Below are 20,853 nucleotides of genomic sequence, written 5' to 3' on the forward strand. Positions count from 1 at the left end.
TGCCAGAAGGCAGGGATGGATGGGATACTGGGAAGGAATTGGGAGGGTGGGCAGGCCCTGGCACAGGGTGCCCAGAGCAGCTGTGGCTGCCCCTGGATCCCTGGCAGTGCCCAAGGCCAGGCTGGACATTGGAGCTTGGAGCAGCCTGGGACAGTGGGAGGTGTCCCTGCCCACGGCAGGGGCTGGAACAAGATCATATTTAAGGTCCCTTCCAACCCAAACCGTTCTGTGACTATTCCCAGCAGAGCTGTGAGAGTCCACGAGTTACCCAGAAAGGAGCCCTGCACTGTGAGATTTGTGCCAAAAACCACCCACATTCCACTGCAATCCCTGCCCGCCCCCAGCACGAGACACGCTCAGCCCGTTCCAGCGGGGTAGATTTTGTCTCAGATAGATGACCATGTTCCTTCCCTGAAGTTTGTCTCCTCCACACATCACAAAACGTTAACAAATAGACATCATCTATGCCCTGGGGAGCACAGCAAACTGCTTTCTTTTTCTTGGCTGGCTCAGCTCGTGCTGGAGTTGTGGGACTTTTCATCTCTGTACTTGGAGGAGCAGAGTAAAAGTAGTTTGATAAATTGTGGAAAAATAACTCGCTGGCTTTCCTCAGAACCTCTCCTCTGCAGCTCCTCCTCTCGCTGTACTCCTTCCAGCACCCCAGAATTCCCTGCCTCCGTGCATGTTATGGCACCTTTGGGATGTGTTAGTCATAAGAATGAAGCTACTGGTGCTTTGCAGGCATATTTTAACTCTGGCTCTGGCGGGAGAGCTCTGACACAGCCCTGCTGTCGGCACGTCTGGGGAGCGTTTGCTCGCCGATGCCTCCTGAGATTCCAGACTGCTCCAAAAATAAAAGGGAAACGGCCAATTTTTATTTCCTCAGGTATGCTGGAGGTCCTTCTGTCGTTCTTTGGTGGTGGTGAGGGCTCTGGGGCGCGGGGTGAAGGTGGATGGCGGCAGCAGAGGTGGCTCCAACAGGAGCTTTGTGCTGTCATGCCCAGCTCCAGTTCTGTCCTTTCTCCTCTGAGCAGCGTCACCGAAGCTGGGGGGACTTTCCTTTTCTCTCTTGAGCCCCTGAGGGTTCTTTTCCACACTGGGAGAATTCGCATTCGTCCTTTCAGCCTGGGGATCTCCAGGCTGCTCTGCCCTGGCCCCTTGGCACCGTGGATGCTCCATGGGATCCTCCCGTTCCCTGGGACCCAGAGCCTCCCGAGGCTGAGCAGAGGCAGCTCCAGGAGGCTGCAGCAGCATCAGGAGGCACCGAATCACCTCTGTGATGGTGCCCTGTGTGCAGCAGAGCCAATCTGGGCTTGGGCTGAGCCTAAATTTGCTTTCTTTGAATTCATTTGGATCTCAGGACTCGTCTGTAATTGCAGGTAATTAACTTCTCCTCTCAGGGCAGCTGATAAGTGAGAGCTTCCCTGACTTTCTGGACATTTGCTCCCAGGGGCAGGAGTCCTGTCAGGCTCTTTTCATCTCAAATGGAGCAATCTGGAGCAATTTCAGCAAATATTCACAAAAGGGAGGTCAAACCAAACAGTCTGACTGTCTGCTTTTGCATATAAATGTAGAATTCCTGGTTTATCCCAGCAGGTTTGGTGCCAGCCTTGGTTTGGAAAACTTTTCCTGGGCATTTTAGGCCCAGTTCAGTAACCAGCAGCGATGGGTCAAAAATTATCTGATATTCTTATCAAATATTTTCACCTTTTTTTTTTATCAAGCAGTGCATTGTCCAGCAGCAGAAGGCCAGGAAGACTTAAAATCCCAAAGGATTTAAATTAAAATACTCAGGTATTACAGGGATATTCAGACCTTTCATGCTCAGAGTGATTTCTTATTATTTTTCACATAACCACGTGCGTATTACTGATATTATGGAAAAAAAGGGGACAAAAATGGTGTGAAGGAAAATTTTTCCAGCCTGTCCATGTTAAATATTCTCACAGAGAAGAGGCTGTGGCACAGAGAACCAGCTTTTAAATATTTCTCTCCCTCACACCGAGATCTGGGGGACAAAAATACATTAAACCAGCAAAGTGCAGTGGTTGGAAAAGGTTTTGTTGAATGAAATGTCGTTTTTTTTTTTGTTTTCCCCTTAGGGAACCATAAGAAAATTTTTCTTTCTGAGCATATCTCCAGCTGAAATGAGCTCCAGCAGTGGTCACAACCTGCCATAAAAATGCCATGTGCAAGAGAATATATTTAATATTGGGCAAGCAGAATAGAATGATACGATCTGTTTGGGGTTTGAAGGTAAATGTTTAGACTTTTTTCCCCTTTGAAATAATCTGGGAGAGATGCTGGTTGGCTCAGTGGGAAATGAAATCACGGAGGATTTATGCCATTAATGACAGGCTATGATGTCAAAGACATCTGGCCCGTGGCCATAACCTTTTGTGTGGCTCTGGTTGACTCTGATAAATAAACAGCCCCGCTCAGCTGCTGCCTGCAGAGGAGTCCCCAGCACTTGGGAGCCCTGAAACTTAAAAAGATCGAGGTAAAATTATGGGGGAAGGAGCTTTTTCCCCTCAGGATCTCTGGGTTCTGCAGCAGGGCTTGGTTAATGTCTAAAGCAACAACACCCAAACTGATCTGACTTTCTGAGCCTCTGCAGGCTCCTGTTGATTTGTAATTAATCAAAGTCCCAGGCACACAGTCAGTAGTGTCCATCACCATGGGTTTTGCTCCTCCTGCCCCATTTGTGGTATCAAAAGCAGATTGGGTTGGATTTTAGAGTCACTCCAGCAGCACCCAGCCTTGGCACAGGTGGAGGCAGTGCCAGGGCAGTGCCCAGGCTGGAAGAGCACTGCAAATCCCACTGCAGAGGGACAGGGAATTCCTGACACCTGTGTACCTCTGGTGTGCTCCCTACCTGTGCCCTCGAGGCACTCACAGCCACAATTCCAATCGCATCTGGGCAGAAAATGCCCAGGATTTGCCTGCAGCCAGTTCAGCTCCGTGCTGTTACTGGTGCCATTTTTCTCTCCACACAGAGCTCTTTTCCTTGGGAGTTTTGTCCCTGGGGGTTGTGTTGCTGATGGCTCTCCAGGTGCCAGTCCCTCAGCTGTGCCACTGACTGACTGCCACCCATCTAAATGCCACCCTGGAAGGATGCAGGGCCTTCGGTGACCACAACCAGCAGCACCCCAGTGGTCAGGGGGTCTGTGAAGGTCTGAGCTGAGCTCTGTGTCCTGCAGGGGTTTGGCCCCTGAACCCCTGGTGATTCCAGCAGATCCCACCTGTGCCGTGTGATCCAGCACCAGTCCAGCCCTGGGATTTGGGTGAGGACCTGGCAGGACTGTGCAGCTCCCAGGGCCAGAGGGTTTGCCTGGAAGGTGGCTCAGGACTGCTGGAACAGCTCTGCAGAAACCCTGGTGGCCAGAGGGGCGTGAACAGCCTGAAGGGTCGTGCCAGAGCTCAGCCACAGCCACTGCCACCAGGACTTAAAACATTTTCCCTTCTCCCCTTTTCTTCCACTGAACAAAGCAAAGAAAAACATCAAGAAGGCAGAAAATGTTTTTTTGGGTCTGTGCATCCTCAGGAGGACCCAAAACTCATCCCTTCTACCCATCCTGCCAGCTGCCAACCTCCCCAGGGAAACCTGGTTTGGTGGAATCACAGAGTCATGGAATGGTTTGGGTTGGAAGGGACCTTAAAGCTCAGTCATTAAAGGGCATCCCCCTGATTCAGGGTCTGGTTTTCCCTTTTCTTGCTCTCCTGGTACCTGTTTTCCATCCCTTTCCTGTCTCTGACCACAGGCAGTTGGACTTTGAGTCTTTAATGTCACGGAGTGACTTTGGCACAACTCTCAGCGCCTGTCTGGGGCTCAGAGGGCTCCAAACCAAGAGCCTGGAGCAGGAATGGGTCAGGTCCCTTTGTCCTGGCCAGGAGCACACTGCCCTGCCTGGTGTCCTACTTACATACTGCTCTTAATTAGCTCACAGCACTAATTAGCACCAATGTGCAAAATCTAGCAGAACATTGAGCAGAAAACATCTCGATTTGGGCAGATTCATACCCTGTGAATATTATTTCTCTTTAATTTCAAGTCCCTTCAGCAGAAACCTCTTCTCCCCCAGGAGTGGAGTCTCCTGGGCAGGGTTACAGAGTAGAATAAGAAAAGAACTTTAACCCACGCTGTAAACCATACATTAATATTGAATAAGCCCCTGCCTTCTTTCAACACAAATAAAATATTACTGCTCTCCAAGCTGAAATATGTTTAAATGGAGCAAAGATTTCTATTTTTCCAAAACAAACAGTCTTCAAGTGAGGTCCTTTTGCAATTATTTTAGAGATCTCTTTGTGGATTGGACGGGGGCCTAAATATAATGTTGCAGATTGTAAGCTCTGACAGCAACAATAATTACAGTGCTGTAATTATTGCAGCTTAAGCACCCCACTTTCCTCTGGGTATCAGGACTCCCTTTTTCACCTTGATGTTTAGAGCATTTTAATGTATTCTGGTGGAACATTTAAGCCTCAATCACCAGCTCCTCTGGAAAATACACTCTCATATTTTTAGGACTGGAAAAGGACAGAGGGAACTTGTTTCTCCCTATTAAAGTGATAATAAGTGTCTCTGCTAATCAAGGGGGGAGGGAGAGGAAGAAAGGGAATAATGTGGCAGTTTTAATGATCCAATTATGTCACAAAACGAGAATGTGAAGGGTGAAACACAATCACCAAAGTGCGGAGCTGCTCCGACATCTGACAGCGTTGAAGGTGCCAGAGCTGCTCAGTCCTGGGGCAGGTGGATGCAAGGTCCCAACCCAATCCAGCCACAACCTCCAGCCTGGCACAGCCAGTCCTGGTCCCTTTTTTGACCTGAATCAGCCCTCAGCAAGATCTGTGGCCAACATTGATGCTCTCTGCAGTAAAACTTCCAGAGAAGCTGTGGCTGCCCCATCCCTGGAATGTCCAAGGCCAGGCTTGGAGCACCCTGGGATAATGGAAGGTGTCCCTGCCCACGACAGGGGTGGGGCTGATGGGCTTTAAGGTCCTTTCCAACTCAAACTGCTCCGTGATTCTGTGATTTTAATCGATAATTTTATCTCTCATCCCTCCCTGCCAGTGGGGAAATCGAATCCTGTGAGCTGCGGCGCCGAGGAAGCAGCAGAGAGGAGCCAGGGCTGTTTGCTGCACATTTGGTTGCAGTCCAGTGTTGCTCCAGAAGAAATTAAGATGTAATATTGGTCATTTGAATAATTTTTTCATTAATTTTTGGGCTCCTTAAATGAGAGGCCCTGAGACATGCTCAGCCAGGAGGGACGAGGCGTTGGTGGATGTGAGGGAACATCGTATGATTTCCACTGCTCTGTGCCACAGACTGGAAGGGGAAAATAAATACCCTGGTAGCTGAGATAATCCTGGTAGAACAATCCTGTAATATCTGCTGAAAGCTGTGTGCACGACTGGATTGGGAACTTCCAAATGGGAACATTTCCAGTGTGTGCAGTGGCTCACCTCTGATTTAAATTCCCTTAATTCTACCCTTGAAGTTCCTAGTCCTTTGCACTTAAAAAGGCAGAACTGCTTATTGTTTGTGTTTGGGAAAGGAGACAAGATCTTTAAGTCTCAAAATGTGCCTTTTTTCCATTTTTTTTCCCCTCAGAAAAATGTAATTGCACACAAACCCCTCTAAACAATTCTCCTTGGCTGCCTGAAGAGTCCCTTGGCTGAATTGTAAATCACTATGAAGTACACCAAAATAAAAAAAAATAGCAAGATCAGGGCATAAATGAGGTTTGGAGCTGTCTGGTCTGGGGTTCTGTGAGGTAATTAAATCAAGGAGACTTTCTGATCTATAGAAGGGTCAATGTAGCAGGGCAGTGCTTTGAACCATGGGCTCGTTAAGGCACAATTGCCTTCTTTGCTGCCCGGATTGTTTATAACAGAGGGCTTATTTCGGAGCAGTCAATAACTGGAGAGCATAAATCACAGACCAGGGGGAGTTATTCCCACTTTATGGGCCAGATCCTCGGCTGGTATAAATCCCTGCTGCCCCAGTGATGTCACCTCAGTGCTTTATTTACATAATGCCAAGTTCTGGCTCATGCTGTTCCCCTTGGATTGGCTTTTATTGACTCGTGTAGGCATGGATTTTCACAGATGGAATGAAGGTGGGGATCATTGGGGTAGGTGAAAAGGAATTTTGTCAAGTCTGACAAAATTCTCTTCCTGCTGCCTTCATTTTATTAAAAAAAAAAGAGTTACTATCTGAATTCTTGTCACTCAGAACCATTTCCCGAAATCCCACCGTGGTCACTCGGAACATTCACTTTTCCTAAATATTCCTGTTGGGTTTTGGGTGATTTAATGGTACTGGTTCTAGATTTTAATTCAATTCAGAAAGGACATCCTCAGGCTCAGCACTGGCAGGGCAGGGATGGCAGCACAGCCCTGGTCCAGCTTTCTGCAGAGGGATGTGCCCAGCATTTTGAGAATGTCTAAGTCTGGCTTTCCATGGGATTGCAGCACCAGGGTTCCAGCTCTGCTCCTTGGGACCCTTCCTGTTCCCCTGGGTAGTGTTGGGTTCAGCCAGATCACTGACAGATGGATTTCCAAAATCTCCCTCAAAGCTGAAGATACATCTCCATGAATCTCTTTGAAAACTGAAGATGAATCTCCAAAAACCTCCTCCAAAGCTGGAGATCAGCTCCAGCCACCTGAGTGCTGGGCCGGTGCTGCATATGGCTGGAAAATCTCCTGCCACAGCCGAGGTGAGCCCAAGATCTGCTTTAAACTCAGCTCTAAGCCCCTGCACCACCAGTGTCCAATCTCCCCTGCCCCAAGCACTGAGCCAGCCCAGCTTTGCTCCCCTCAATCCCACCTCATCCTCCAACCCAACCTTGTTACTAAGAACTAATTAAACACACTGAAGGTCTTTCCCAGTGTTGTTGCAGTGGTTGCTGGGAGCAGAGCTGGTGTGAAGTCATTCTTGTGCCCTGTTTCATCACGCTGATGTCGGGGCTGCTGTCAGCACTGGCAGGGTGGTGTTTATGGAGCTGGAGATCGATAGTAAATACTGGATTTAGGATCCATTGGCAGAGCTGCAGCTCGGACTATGTTTGACCTTCTTGGGCTGACAGGGAGCCAGAGGGGTTTTTCCATGGCATTTTAAGTTAAAGGAGTTTCCGCTGCCTGGCTTTCTCCTCTCCCTCCACCCTATCACAGTGACAACGCTTGTTGGAAATCATAAAAAGAGATTTCTCAGAGGAAATAATAAAAATTTATGAAAGAAATCCCCAGAGAACAAAACAAACCAGCAGAGAGACTGAGCACGAGGAAACAGCCAAGGAATAATGTGAAAAATTGATGAGCAGAGCTGCAGATACTGGAAAACAATAAACAAGCAGAATCTGCTTAACTGGGGCTGATTGTAATGTTATTTCTCCGGGTGGAAAACACTGAGTTTTATATCCATGCAGGATTTTGGCACTCGCACAATGGTGTGTCCAGGCATTTCAGCTCTCTGCTGTTCTCTTTGAAACACACAAAAATTATGTCCACTGTTTTTTCCATGAAAAATTACCGGCGTTTTATTCCAAGCTGTGTCACAAATCAGAGCTGTCACTGCAGCGAGGGTGAAACATTCGCCGGCTCTCATCGCTGTCCTCCTCCCCCTGCTCTCAGGGGAGGGAGGAACATATGTGTTTGAGAACAAATAGTCATAATTGGTGGTGTTTAAATGCCATTCTCTGGCAGAATAAACCTGTACCTGTGAGGAAAAGCAGAGGAGAGAGGATCTGCAGGAACAGGGAACTGCACCAGGACAAATATTTGCATCCCAGCCCTGGGAGGCTTCTCTTCCTTTCCCTCTGCTTCTCCTCCAGCCTCTGCCCATCCACCAAACTCAGCTCTTGGGCTGGACAAGGCAGATTTTATTCCCCACCCTGTTTAAGATGACACCTAAACTTCATCTCATGTGATGCTCCTGGTTGCTGCCACATCATAAAACCTCCCAAAATGCTGATTTGTTTCTCAAAGCAAATGGAAGCCTGGAAATTTCCCTGCTGATGCTTTGATGATTTATAAACACACAGCCCACACCCCATCCCCATATATTTGCTGTCTTCACCTATCTGTAAATCCATCACCTTCACTAACCCAGCTTTTCCCACCAACTTCCTCCAAGCAATGTGGAAGCCTCAGACCCTCAGAGGTGGCAGCAGTTCTTCCTGAACCCATGATGGCACTTTCTCTGCACGTCCTCTTAACCCAGAGATCTTTCTTATGCTCCTAATCTTCCTGAAGCCATCAATTCTTATCCAAAGCTGCTTAAGCACTTTGGGGAGGAACGTTCATTTCCAGGCAATATGTGCCCAACCCCGGCCCAGGGCTGCTTTGCAAGAGGAGCTGCCCATAATCCGGAATAAAATTAAACCTTAATCACCGTGTTTTGAGGGAAAGATTTGTCACTGCCCAGCAAAGAGGGATCTTAATGAAGACGTTGGTCCTTGCAGGGCACAAATCCATTTGGATCCGCTGGCTTAAAGGGATGTGCAGCTGTGTGCAGGAATGGGGGATTTCCCCCTCTGAAGCAGCGTGGTGCTGGTAAGACAGTTTTGTATATTTACATATAAGCACTGGAGAGCCTTAAAAATGGAGATATAATTATATCTAACTGTCTGAATGCCATTAAATCAGCAGGACGTGGAGCGTTCACCTCAGTGCCAGGAGCTGCTGCTGCAGGGCAGCCTCACCCCTGTTTGTACGAATGGACCTGCAGATGAATGAAATCTCATTTTCCTGCTGTGACACCATGACAGAGGTCAGAAATCAACCCAGGTCTCCTGAGCTGCCGCCCCTGAGCACGAACCACAAAGATTCTTTCGCCCTCTCCATTTCTCAACTGCTGGTAATTACACTTAGAAAAGCTCTGGAAGCCAAAACAAACAAGGGAGATGTTTCCAGTGAGCTTTCAGTTTGTTACGAGTCCTTCCAAGAGGGTTTTGTGCACGAGGCAATGCAGAAAGTTCTCACATTGCTGAGCCTTCTCCTCGTGTCTCTGTGCCAGGCGTTTGCGTCCGAGCTGACATCGCCCTCCTTGGACGGGATGTTTTCTCCCTCTCACATGATGGGAAAAACAAATTCCAGGCTGAATCAGGACTCAGCCAACGTGATCTGGATTGGTTTCAAAGGACAAGGAATTTGGTCACTCAGGACCTACCTCAGAACCGACTGGAAGTAATTTTATGCATTTTTTTTATTCCCTGCCACGTTACAAAGAGTGACCTCATGGGCAGAGCACTCATGGGTGACAGCAAATGTCCACAGATTTCCTATTCATTATATTTAATTTTAAATACAACCAGTGGGGAGGAAAAAAATAGGCATTGATGGGATTTTTCTATGCTACATAATATTTTCATGGATTAGAAAATTCCAGCACCTCCTCGCTCTGCACTGAGTCATTGGAATGTGCTTATCACAGGTGAATCTATTGGAGAAAATCATCTGTATTGCCTTTTTTTTTCCTTGGAGCCAGTTCGTCCATGATCTCATGGAGCTTCCCAAGAGTTGGCTGAAGTCTGGGCACTGTGTCCCTCTAATTAGTGATAAAATCTCACCTGGCACCGCATTTTACCATCAGCACAAGTTATCTGGGAGATCTCATTCAAGAGAAACCTGTGGGAATGTTTCAATCCTGTTATTGACTTTTCTTCCCAAGCTTTGTAATTAATTCCCTCTGCCCCGGGCGGGCTGGATTAGCGGGGACAGCTGAGCTGGGCTCTGGCACAAACGCCTGTGTCCGTCTGTGTGTCCCTGCCCCACCACTGGTGACTCTCCCTTTGCTTCCAGAGTCTGATAAAACCATGGAGATGTAAAAGTAACACATGGTGACGTTTAAAATTAATTAAAAACTAAGGATGCTCCAGCCCACAGGAGCAGGGCAAGGTGGGAGGCACCCATTTGCCTTTTAATTCCCTGTCTTCAAACCTCACAGATTTCTAGGAATAAAGCATCTCATATCATTCTCCAACTTGGAACTCTACAGGGTGAAAGACATGACAGACCCTGAAGAATTCCTTTGATGAGACATCGGCTTCCAAGGCAGCGATTTTTTATAAGAGTTTGGGCCAACGGTGCAGGTAACAGTGGTGGGATTTCTGCTTGGCTTTGAGACCAGCGAGTTCATTCAGGCAATTGGGATTTAAGCCTAGAATTCCTCTTGAAAAGGACCAGTGGCTTTGGGAGATCCTTTAAGGAAAATCTGGCTGCAGGGTTTGGTGCTCAGTGTCCAGTGGGTGCCAACCCCAACTCAACAGGGTGCTGTAACTGCAGATCACATGCTGTGGCAGAAAGCCCTTCTAAAACTGGATTAGGGATGAATTCAACCTTCTAGGACAAAATCTAGACAGGCTGATGCCCAGCCTACAGACCGTGTTTTACCTCAGAAATTACACCCTGATGAGGTGTGGAGGTGACTCAGACCCCAAGGGGTACAAACACAAGCTCACCCTGACCCACCCAGCCTTTTGGGGAGCAGGTAGAGCTGGACCTCAGCCAAAGCCTGGGGACGCACACATCAACATTCCAGGCTCCCTCTGCTGAAGTCAGCTGGCAAACGGGGGTTTAGTGCTGGCCAAACCCGGTTTTAGCTGCCTCTCTGGAGAGATTAGGTAGAGCTGCTGGAAAATGAACACTGACCCACTCAAGTTTATGTTTTAAAGCTAAATTGAGCAGATGATTTTATTATCTGACTACAAACCAGTCCAACCCACATGAAGAGAAGGCTGGAGCACCAAGCAAACATCTCCTGGCCAACATGGCACTGCTATCAGGGGAGATTTCCAACAACCTCTGTCACAAGTTGCAAGATGTTTATGAGAAACAAAGAGAGTTTGAAATGACATGACATTTAATTTTTTAAGGCAGTAATTGCCTATTTCCTTACCAAAATTAGAAACAGCAAATGTTTTGTAAAGCCCTCCCTCCAGCAACCCCTATTGTGATTCAGATTCTTTTCTTTACAGCTGAGGCATCGATCCCTTTTCCAAGAGAAGCCTGGGATGGGCTCGTACCCCTTGAGCTCAGCTCAAATTCATCACAGGCAGTGCCAGGGGGGCAGTGCCAGCTCTGTGCTGCTGCAGGAGCCAGGTGAATGTGCCTGCAAGGGAATGACTGAGGCAGCTGCGAGGGGTAAGTTTCATCTCCTCAGTCCTCAAGGAGAAAACAACTTTGCTCGCCATCCCAGTCCTCCTGGAAGCTGCTCTGCTTAAAAATTAAAGGATGGAAATGGGTTTTCTTGTGAGGTTTGTTCTGTTTCACCACTCAAGCTGAAGGTGAAGAATTGTTGGTTCAAATATGGTTCAAATTTGTGGGGATATAGAGAGAGAATTATGGAACGGTTTGGGTGGGAAGGGACGTCAGAGATCATCCAGTTCCACAGGGACACCTTCCACCATGCCAGGTGGCTCCAAGCCCCATCCAAGCTGGCCTTGGACACTTGGGATGGGGCCTCCATCTGTGGGATGGACATGACTTATGGCTAAAGTTTTAATTAGCACAATTATCCTTTGATGAATGAGTGTTGCTGAGCTGACATCAATTATGTCTCCCTTCAACCCCTTTTTGCCACATGCCCCAGCTACAAATATTTGCAAAATGCCTCAGAAACTCCTAGAAATGGTTGTACCTCAGTTAATGAGAAATTCCAGAGTCCTGCAAAAAATCATGCTTGGAATGCAAACTCAAACTACCAGGCAAGGCAAACGAGGGATCCTTATTCTCACAAGAGGTTCACGGAGTGCTCTGTGCTCCAGGGATCTTGCTGTACCTTCCGAGGGTTCAGAAGGACATGAAATTATCTTGCCCCAGGCAGGGATTGTGGAACCCTCCAGTGCCTGCAGCATAAACCTGGGTAAATGCTGGGAGACAAAATTAATTGCGATAAGGGCAGGAGCTGCAGATCCTGGTGACAGGAGTGAACACAGGAATAAATCTTGTGTCTTCCTCTGAATGGGATCAGAGTCCTCGCCAGAGCAGTTCTTGGAGGACTTCATTTCAGAGGAAAGTGTTGCTACTGCTGAAAATACCACAATAGAGTTAATTCCAGGGTATTCCTGGCGGATGGTGACTGAAACCAGAGGCAGCTTTAAAACGAGGTGAAAATTAAAGTATTACACTGAGTGTGGCAACGTGGTTACATCCTTTTCTTCTGCTGCTGGACCACCAGTATCCCACCCTTTTACCATTATTATGCCTTTAAACAGTATTTTTTTCCTCTCACATTTCTTTAGCCCACTGATCTGCTTTTTCCAGGTCATTTTAAAGTTTCTGTCTTCCTCTTTTTGCCTTTTGTGGGCTCTCCAAATTTGGAAAATTGTGATCAGGGCTGAAATTACAATGAAGAAAATTACCCCCGTGGTCTCACAGCTTTGCTAAGGACACTGTGCACATGAAGAATTCCTGTAATTCTGGGATCTGGCATCGCTCCATGAGGTGAATCCCTTTTGGTGGCTGTCAGATATTGCTGCATATTGGACTCAAAAGCTGTTTCCAGCAGAACACAGGGGGAAAATGAGAAATACCTCACTGTGGAGCACCTGGAATGCTGACTGTCCCATCTCGTCTCTCCCTGCTGTGAATCCTCACGCTGGACACAGATGGATTCCAAATCCCTAATCCATGGAAGCCTGTGTCTCACGGAAGGGGTCATTTAGCAGGAGAAAGAGGCTCTTCCAGCATCTCCTGTGACAGCGACAAGCACGTGGGGACAATCCTTAATGTGTCCCCAAAGGCACAGGTGTCACGCAGGGAGGGACAGCTGCCTTTGGGCAGGGCTGCCACCAACACATCTGGCCTAAAATCTGCATCGATTCTTGCAGCAGCTGAATTAAATTCCACCCCTCAAATCCCTGCGGAGGCTTTTAGGGCAGGAAAACATCGCGTGGCCGGAGGGTCTCGTTACACCTTGTGACAGGGAGCAGGCCCTGAGCCACGGCTGGAGCCCAGTTCCAGCTCCTCGGGGCCTGTCTCTGTTCTGGCTTTGCTCCGTGGGCACTGGGTAATTCCCACCCTCCCCATCTCAGGCTTTTCAAGGATTTGTGGCGCTGGCATGTGGCACATCCTCCCCATGGAGGACTGGCGGAGCGGGCAGGATGGAGCAGGTATGATACTGGATATTAATTCCCATGGAAGCCCTGATGGGGAAACAGATGCCAGAGCAAAGGGAGAATCATCCAGCACTTGTGCTGTGAGTAGGGAGCACTGCTCGGGATGAAGGTTTCCCGGGATGAGATCATCAGTGCTCTTTGGGGAACGCCTTGTTGTGCCCACAGGAGTTCTGTGGCAAGAAAAAATGATGCCTCTTCAAGGAAAAGTGCGAAAAGATTTTTACCAGTTGCCAGCTGACAAACCAGTGGAACATCTGAGTATTTGTCTCTTGGTTTTGCAGCTCTATCAAGACCAGCAAAACCACAACGGGGCTGGGCTTGATTTGCCCTGCTGCCTTTTGAGCCATTTGGTGTTTTCTAAATTCCTCCCTCTCTCATTTGTCATGTCTGCTGTGACTTCCCAGCAGGCAGCAGGCACAAGGTACACGCTGAGTGATCATCCTGTCGGGTTTTCCACATCTGACACTCAAAAATAAAAATATGTGGAGGGGAAAGAACCATTTGCTGCGAGTGATAACAGCTCTGCCGGTGGCTGCCCCGGGACATCGCTGACGTGGGGACGCTGGGGACGACACACGTGGGCACACAGGGAAATGGGAGGTGTGGTGGCCGTGGAGCACTGGGGGCAGAAGGGAAGGGACATGGAAAATCAGGGGCAGGGCAGGAACAGGGCACAAGGCTCTGTGGATCAGTCTGGGGCTGTCCTGGCAAACCTGGCCTGGGTTTCAAGTCGCCCTCAACTGATTTATGGGCTGGATGCAGACCTATAAATCCTGCACGGATTCTGCAATGGGGCTCTCTGGGAATCTCCAGCTGAGCTTTTTCCTGCTTTTTCTGAGACTCACATAAATACAAACCAAAAGCCTCAACCCAAATTCTGCCAAATCAGGGGGAATGTGCCAAAGTAGAGTGTTTTTAATGGTCTTTCCTCGTTTTGTGGCTTATGGGATGGGCACTGGGGGGCTAAGCAATAAATAAAGGAATACAGACAGTGTTTTGTGAACTCTGGGCATGACCTTTTCCACGAGGTGAAGTTATTGTGTGAGGCTTTCCTGTCTGAATGGGAAGGGACAGCACAATAAATGATCCCTCAGCAAGTGCTGACAACTCAATCACAAGGGTAGGGACTAATTTCAAGGTCCAGCCAAAGTGAAATTGCTGCTGAGCCACAGCTGGATATGAGGCGTCCCTTGGGCTGGGAGGGCATCAGCAGCCCAGAAAAAGGCAGTCACTACAAAAGGTTAAAAAACCTCATCTATTTAACATCAGAGGATAAGTGAGCTCTAGATAGAGAGACCCAGAACGATTTATTGCCCTTAAAATCTGTTTTGTCTGAAAAGTGTCTTTTTTTCCCCCTAAATAAAAGTGTCTCTTATAAATAAACATGGCTTGGATAAGGCCCTTTGCTGGACAGCAGCATCAGAAAGCAGAGAGCCACAGGCAGGGAAAAAAGGTCCGGCTTGCTGAAGTGATGGGCATAAATTTCCCTGAAAAGGGGCAAACAGGGTAATTTCTCCCCAAAATTCAGGATGCAGAGCCGGGATGAAGCTGGGCAGCGCTGTGGCAGGTGCTCCCGGCTCCAGTGAAGCAGCAGCAGCTGGAACATCTGCACCAGCCGGGTTTGGGTGGAGAGGGAGGGAAGGAGGAAGGCAATCAGCTCTTTCCGGGAGAGGAAGAGCAAGAAAAGCGGTGTTTGTCAATGGCAAAAGTGAAAAGAAAAAGCCCAGCCCTCAAACCCGACCAGTTCCAGCCGTCAGATAAGCTCATGGAGCGTTAACACTTCTCGTCTCACCCTTCCTGCCCTGCCCTGCCCTCTGCAAACGGAACATCGCCTCTGCTGCCCACCCTGTCCCGCTCTTATCTCTGCCATCGCAGCACAGCTCGGAGCAGTTCCTGTTGTCAAATCACCAAAAACGGGGATGGTGACAAGTGACAGCAGCGTTCTCCATCGTGGGCACGGTGGCACCCAGGCGGAGCAGGGACCGTGTCCAGGGAAGCTCTGAAGGGTTTGGTGATGGGGCAAATGGGATGATGGCCAGGGAATCTTCTCCCCCAGTGGGGTTTAGGGCCCACATCCTTTCCCTTTTCACTGTTGGAATGACTGAATGAATTGCTGCTGAATGAGGTACAAAGCAGCACCTGCTGCCCTGCAGGGTACTGACAGAACCCCTGGGTGCAAACAGAGCTCAGCCAATTCTCCTGCCCCTTTGCACTGGGAATAAATATTGGGGTAATGTTACACCAACCCTGCAGTCCAGCCAGGTCTGTAAAACTCTGTCATGGCTTCAAGCTTGTGCATTCCAAGGAAAAATTCTCTTTGTCCCTGATGCAGGAAAGTTTAAGGTGAGAGGCGAAGTGTCACTTAGCCTCTGTCTGGTCCCTTTGCCCCATTCACAGCTCATGGAGACCAGGCTTTGAGCCTGGAATATCCTCTGGAAATGCATCCAGCCTTGCTCTGAGGTGATAAAAAGGTCCCCTCACTGCTGCAAGAATTTCTCTCCAATGGGAATATCTGCTATTAAATGTGTTAATCTAATTTCTTGCTATAATTTTATAACCAGTCGCTTCCAGCTGCTGGTTCTGACTGCAGCCACCAGAACAGAGCAAAGCATTCCAGGACCAGCCTCTCCTGCCATTTCTGTCCCACTGTGTTCCCCTGTCTGTGCTTTATTCTTCACTTAACTTCTTTTGTCATTTATTTCTTTAACGCAGAATGCACTGGATAAATAAAAGTTGAAACAAAGTGATTGTGCATTAGTGTCCCTGGTTCTGAATTTCCCTTTGTGTCAAGAATATCAGAAGGCAATGGGAACAAGCTCTGTAAGTTCCCCTTCACGCCTGAGGAATATCAAAAGTGATGGGAACCAACCCTGCAAAGCCCCAATGGATTCTGTGCCAGTCACTGGTGCCAGGCACAGGATCCTCTTGCAACAAACCCCTCAATCTTCCAGCTGAGAAATGTAAAGAAAAGGCCCCAAGTGTGGCTGCAAGAGGAGTGTTTTAAAGTTTTAAAGACAGGGAGCTTTGTTCTTCTCCTCGCTGCTCCAGACACACACCAGAGTGAAGCGGAGAGGCAGAGGCTGCCAACGTTAATATTATTTTTGGAAAGAGATTGATCCTGGAAAGTAAGTACATGAAAGAGGAAGAGAAACAAGGGACTGTTAGCTAAGGTCACTTTGAGGTCTGGCACACATGACCTGAAAAAGCCCAAAAGCTCTGGATCCAATCCCCCCAAACAGCGAAGGAATTGACGGTGATTACGTAGCTCCAAGAGCGCACGGGGTGACTGAACAGTCGGAAATGGGATAAAAGAAGGGTCGGATAGCCACAAACAAGGCCCTCTGCATGTTGGGAAGGCTTTGAAGGCAGCCAGAAACACTTTTAGGTGAGCCCACAGGAAAGAGCAGTCTGCCAAGGGTATGACCATCCTCGGGAGTCTGGGAATGCTGCGAAGTGCCGGCCCCTGCAGCTGGGCCCGGAGCTCCGCTCTCTCCCCACTGCCTTCCCTCGCGGCAAACGGAACAGTGAAACAGAAAAAGAATAGATAAAAAGTGGGTGTCTGGGCAGGCCAAATCCACATGCAGTTTCCCAAAGGCCTTTATTAGAAAGGCTGGAGCATGCAGGGCTGAGGCTATCGGGGAATCAAGGACACTTCCCACCGCTTTCCATTACAACACTGGGAATGGAATGGAGGCTGGGATGTGAGGACCTGTGGTTTGGTTCAGCCCTGCCCACCTTCCCCTGGGACTGGGGAACTTGCTGTGCTCTGTTGTTGCTTTACAGTGGTCTAACAAACCCGTTATCAGGTCCAAGGTGGAAGCTCTCCTTAGCCGAGCCTAATTAACAAAAACCTGGGGAATAGAAACGTTGCTCTGCCTTCCCTCTGCTTTGGGGATGCCATGGACAGCTCTGGATGGAGAATGTGGAAATTCAGCCTGCTGAAATATCCACTTAATCAGCAACAGTACTTGTGTTAATTAGTGCAGAATCCATCCCTGGATTAAGCACAAAACGGGAATAAGTGGACGGACTCCTGCAGGGCTGAGTTCTACGCAGTGGGCAAGGAACCAATCTCCATTGAAATCTTTTCCTGCACTTTCTCCCTTTTCACGAGGTCCCGAGGCTAATTAGCACCTGGCAACACCTCGGGAAAGATGAAACCTCACTCGGGCCTCACTGCTTTGACACGCAGTTAAAGGATCAGGGACACAGGAGGGGTTTTTTGGTATCCCATATCCCACAGACACCGAGTGCCTGTAAGACGAGAAGAATGTGCTTGGCTTTAATCAGCTTGCTAGGCACACTTAATGAGGCAAACCCAGCCTATCTGGGCTGGGATCAGACTGCACCAGTCATTAGCTCCCAATTGGTCCTCTCTGGCTCTGCTGGAACCTCCTCGGATTTGGAGGGGGGTGTGGGAAAGAAACTGCAATTAAAATTCAGACGAGGATGTGAAGAAAGGAAGAAAGAGATGAAACACTAATAAAGCTTTATTAGTATTTTATTTAATTTAAAATAACTTTTATGCTGCTGTGACTGTAAATATGAATTTGCTTTAAAGGTAATCAGCAGTGCTTTCACTGAGGGGAGGAGTGGTGATCTCTGCTTTGCCTCCACTTACTTATTTACACATCAACATTCCTGTTTCTGCCTCCAGGAAGCCGAGCTGCTGATGCCCCTCCCAGGGACAGACCCAAAAGGACACCAAGCTACACCAAGCCACCACTGGAGAATCAACTGGAGCCCAGCAGGGTCTTGCACCAGGATTCTGGTGGTGCCTTTGGTGCCACTTCCGCTCTGCCCAGCCCTGCCAGGTGTCCACAGTGCGTCCTTAGTCGAGGAATTCAGGTGGACAAATTTTGGGTGCACATTCCTGGGAGAAGCAGGACTAACTGGAGCTGGCAAAGTCAGCCTTTAGATAGAAACCGAAACCTTAGCTGTGGAAATTAAGGAACCTCTCTTTTAATTAATTCCTTGTGTGTGTTTGACAGCAAAGAAGTTGTCAGGCTGCTGTAGCAGACCCTGTGTTTCAGGCTGAGGGGAATCACCTCCAACCTGAAAATAAAACATTCACCACAGTGCAGGATGCTTCAAATTCCCTGGAAGAAAGTTCCTCTTTATCTTCTCTGGCACTAACTGTAAGAATTTCCCAATCCCACGCAATCTGGAGCACTGGGAAATGCAGTGTTTCTAGATAGGGAATGGGCAAACGCTCAAAGACAGAAAGAAAAAACACTTTTTCCACTTTTCCCTCAAACTCTGGTCGTTAAACTGAGCTGACAATGAGCTGAATTTTATTTACTCCCTAAATATAAGTGGAAAGACACCCCGCCACACAAACCAGCTGATGCAACTGATGTTTAATAGGGTTCATCTGCCAGGAAGGTCTCCTGTGACCGCTTTCCCAATTCCCCTTACCACAACCCCCTAATGCTGATTATTTTCACACCTGTGCAGACAGCAGCTCCCAGCACCAAGAATCACAAACCCACCCCTCAACACACTCAGTGTTGGACCTCCCAGCCTGGCACTGCTTTCCAAACCCTAAATAATCAGCTGAGCTCATTTGCACATTTTACCACCTTAATTAGCCCTCGCTATGGATGAAGATCATGAAGATTTTTGTTCTGGCTAATAATAGTTGTGCTTTTTTCTTGCTTTGCCTTTTAACTGAACATGCCCTAATTGTGTATTTACGTTTGCTGGCATGTGCAAAACATTTTAAGTAGCTGGGCAAAGCAGCTAATTAGGATTGTACATTCTGTGCTTGCGTGGCACAGCAGCGAATGGCTTGGTGGCGGCAGCTCATCAAACGTTGTTCATGAATTCAAAACTAGGAATTGCTCAGGACTGCCCTGGATGAGTGAAACTTGTGTCCAACAGACAGGATTCCTTATCAAATCTGTTTTATCAAATCATGCAGAATTCTGCAGATTAACGATTTGGGACAGCTGTGATGGATTTCTACAGATGGTTTTGTTTTCTGCTTGCTCAGCTCCCATTCCCAAGCAGAATCAGGAATTCTCCCCTCAGACTCTGTGCCATTTTTCCTTTGTTCTTCCTCTTTCTCCTGCGGAAGATGGAATTGTGGCATCAACAAACGTGTAGTAAAATAATCAATAAACAAATGTTCCGTGTAGAAATTGGTGAATTTCTTCTTCAAGCACATTAGTGAGATTTCTGCATAAAATAAGGGAACAACGGAGGATTTGAATGCAGATACTGCCTAGGAGCAGCCTCAGATTCCAGGGTTTCTCCCTGGAGGCCTCAGCAGATCGTTCACAATTAGGCAGGAGCACAATGGGGATTAAAAGGAGCTCTATTTCCTTCTCATGGGGATGGGGAGGATGCAGTTTAAACCCACAGCCTGTCCTTGGCTCTGCTTCCACAGCCTGTCCTCTGGCAGCTGCTGGCTTTGGCACCAAGTAGGCTCCACAAGGACAAGGGTTGGGTCTGGATCAGGGACCTTCTGTAAGTTTTTCTGGGAGCAGAGGTGCTGGGAGATGTTGTTGCTGCTCCATGGACAAATATTTTAGGAAGAAATTCATCCCTGTGAGGGTGGTGAGGCTCTGGAACAGATTCCCAGAGCAGCTGTGGCTGCCCCTGGATCCCTGGAAGTGCCCAAGGCCAGGCTGGACATTGGGGCTTGGAGCAGCCTGGGACAGTGGGAGGTGTCCCTGCCCATGGTCCCCTCCAACCCCACCCATTCAGTGACTCTATGACTCTCTGTTATCCCTTTATCTCCTTTTCTCTTTAATTTTCTCCTTTTCCTTCCCATGTTCTGTATTAAACTAGAGGTTCCAACCTGACTACAGTCTTTATTTCATTAAATTCACCTTGTGCCTCTGATGAACACCAAGCCTCAAAGCATAACAAGAACCAAAGATAGGCCCTGGGTTGCTGCAGGCCTGCCAGCTCCACTAGTAAGAAAATCTAGCAGGCTCGTTAATAAAAATGCAATTAGCTCCTCTAATCAACCTGCCAACGAGCCTTCTGTATTTCCGACAGATGTTCACTAGGCAGGAAGTGGTGAGCTCTGTTATCAGGGCCATGTTTGACTTTTTTTCTTGGTGCTGGATCCAAAATGAACAAATCTACAAGAAAAAAAAAGAAGTGCTGCTCCTCAAGAGCTTGCAAGAAGTTACTGATATAATTAGGACATCAATACATATTTATATCTGGAAAGAAATACAATTGTTTTCAAATTTATCTCCCAAACTACCCACCTCAGTGGCAGGAAGGAAATAAGAAGAGTTGCCTATCTACAAAGCATTAAATTCCCATTGTTCAAAATTTAATACTCTTTAACTTAATAAATTTAAATTTAATTTGATTTAAAACTTTCCTGACAGCTGAGGTTGAAGCTTGTGACACAGACATTAGAAAGGGAGCTGTGAGATGGCACCTTCCAGGCACAGATTTTGCCAGATAAGTGTTTTTTGATAAGCTGGAGAGTGCCCAGATCTCTGGGGCGGGGAGCTGTGTTTACTGAGGATCACACTTTTAGAGCTGCCACGCTTTAAATATATTGCAGGAGGAGCAATTACCTCTCCAATGTTTTCATTTGCAGGTGCTGATCAATACTCAGCATGTAAAAGAAAGCCCTCCTGAGCACCCCAAATCGATGCAGAGTTGTTTGTGATAGGCCCCACTATCAGAGTGCCTCTAATCAGCTCTTTTCCAGTCTTAATTGATCAGGCACAGCAACAGCCAAGTTCAGAGCAGCCTT

The 20,853-nt window shown here is 47.9% G+C and overlaps 1 long non-coding RNA gene across 2 annotated transcripts; it reads left to right on the plus strand.

Moving 5' to 3' along the window:
* The first annotated feature begins 725 nt into the window (after window positions 1-725).
* LOC109146061 lies at window positions 726-13,484 on the plus strand. Of its 2 annotated transcripts, XR_002047832.3 has the most exons (4): window positions 726-886; window positions 8,469-8,559; window positions 8,653-10,097; window positions 10,983-13,484. It is a non-coding gene; the product is annotated as an uncharacterized LOC109146061 (long non-coding RNA). The 2 variants fall into 2 exon arrangements; XR_002047831.3 differs by having other exon boundaries at window positions 8,653-13,484.
* The last annotated feature ends 7,369 nt before the right edge of the window (window positions 13,485-20,853 follow it).

Source organism: Corvus cornix, chromosome 18, assembly GCF_000738735.6.
Source record: "Corvus cornix cornix isolate S_Up_H32 chromosome 18, ASM73873v5, whole genome shotgun sequence".
NCBI classification, from domain to species: domain Eukaryota; kingdom Metazoa; phylum Chordata; class Aves; order Passeriformes; family Corvidae; genus Corvus; species Corvus cornix.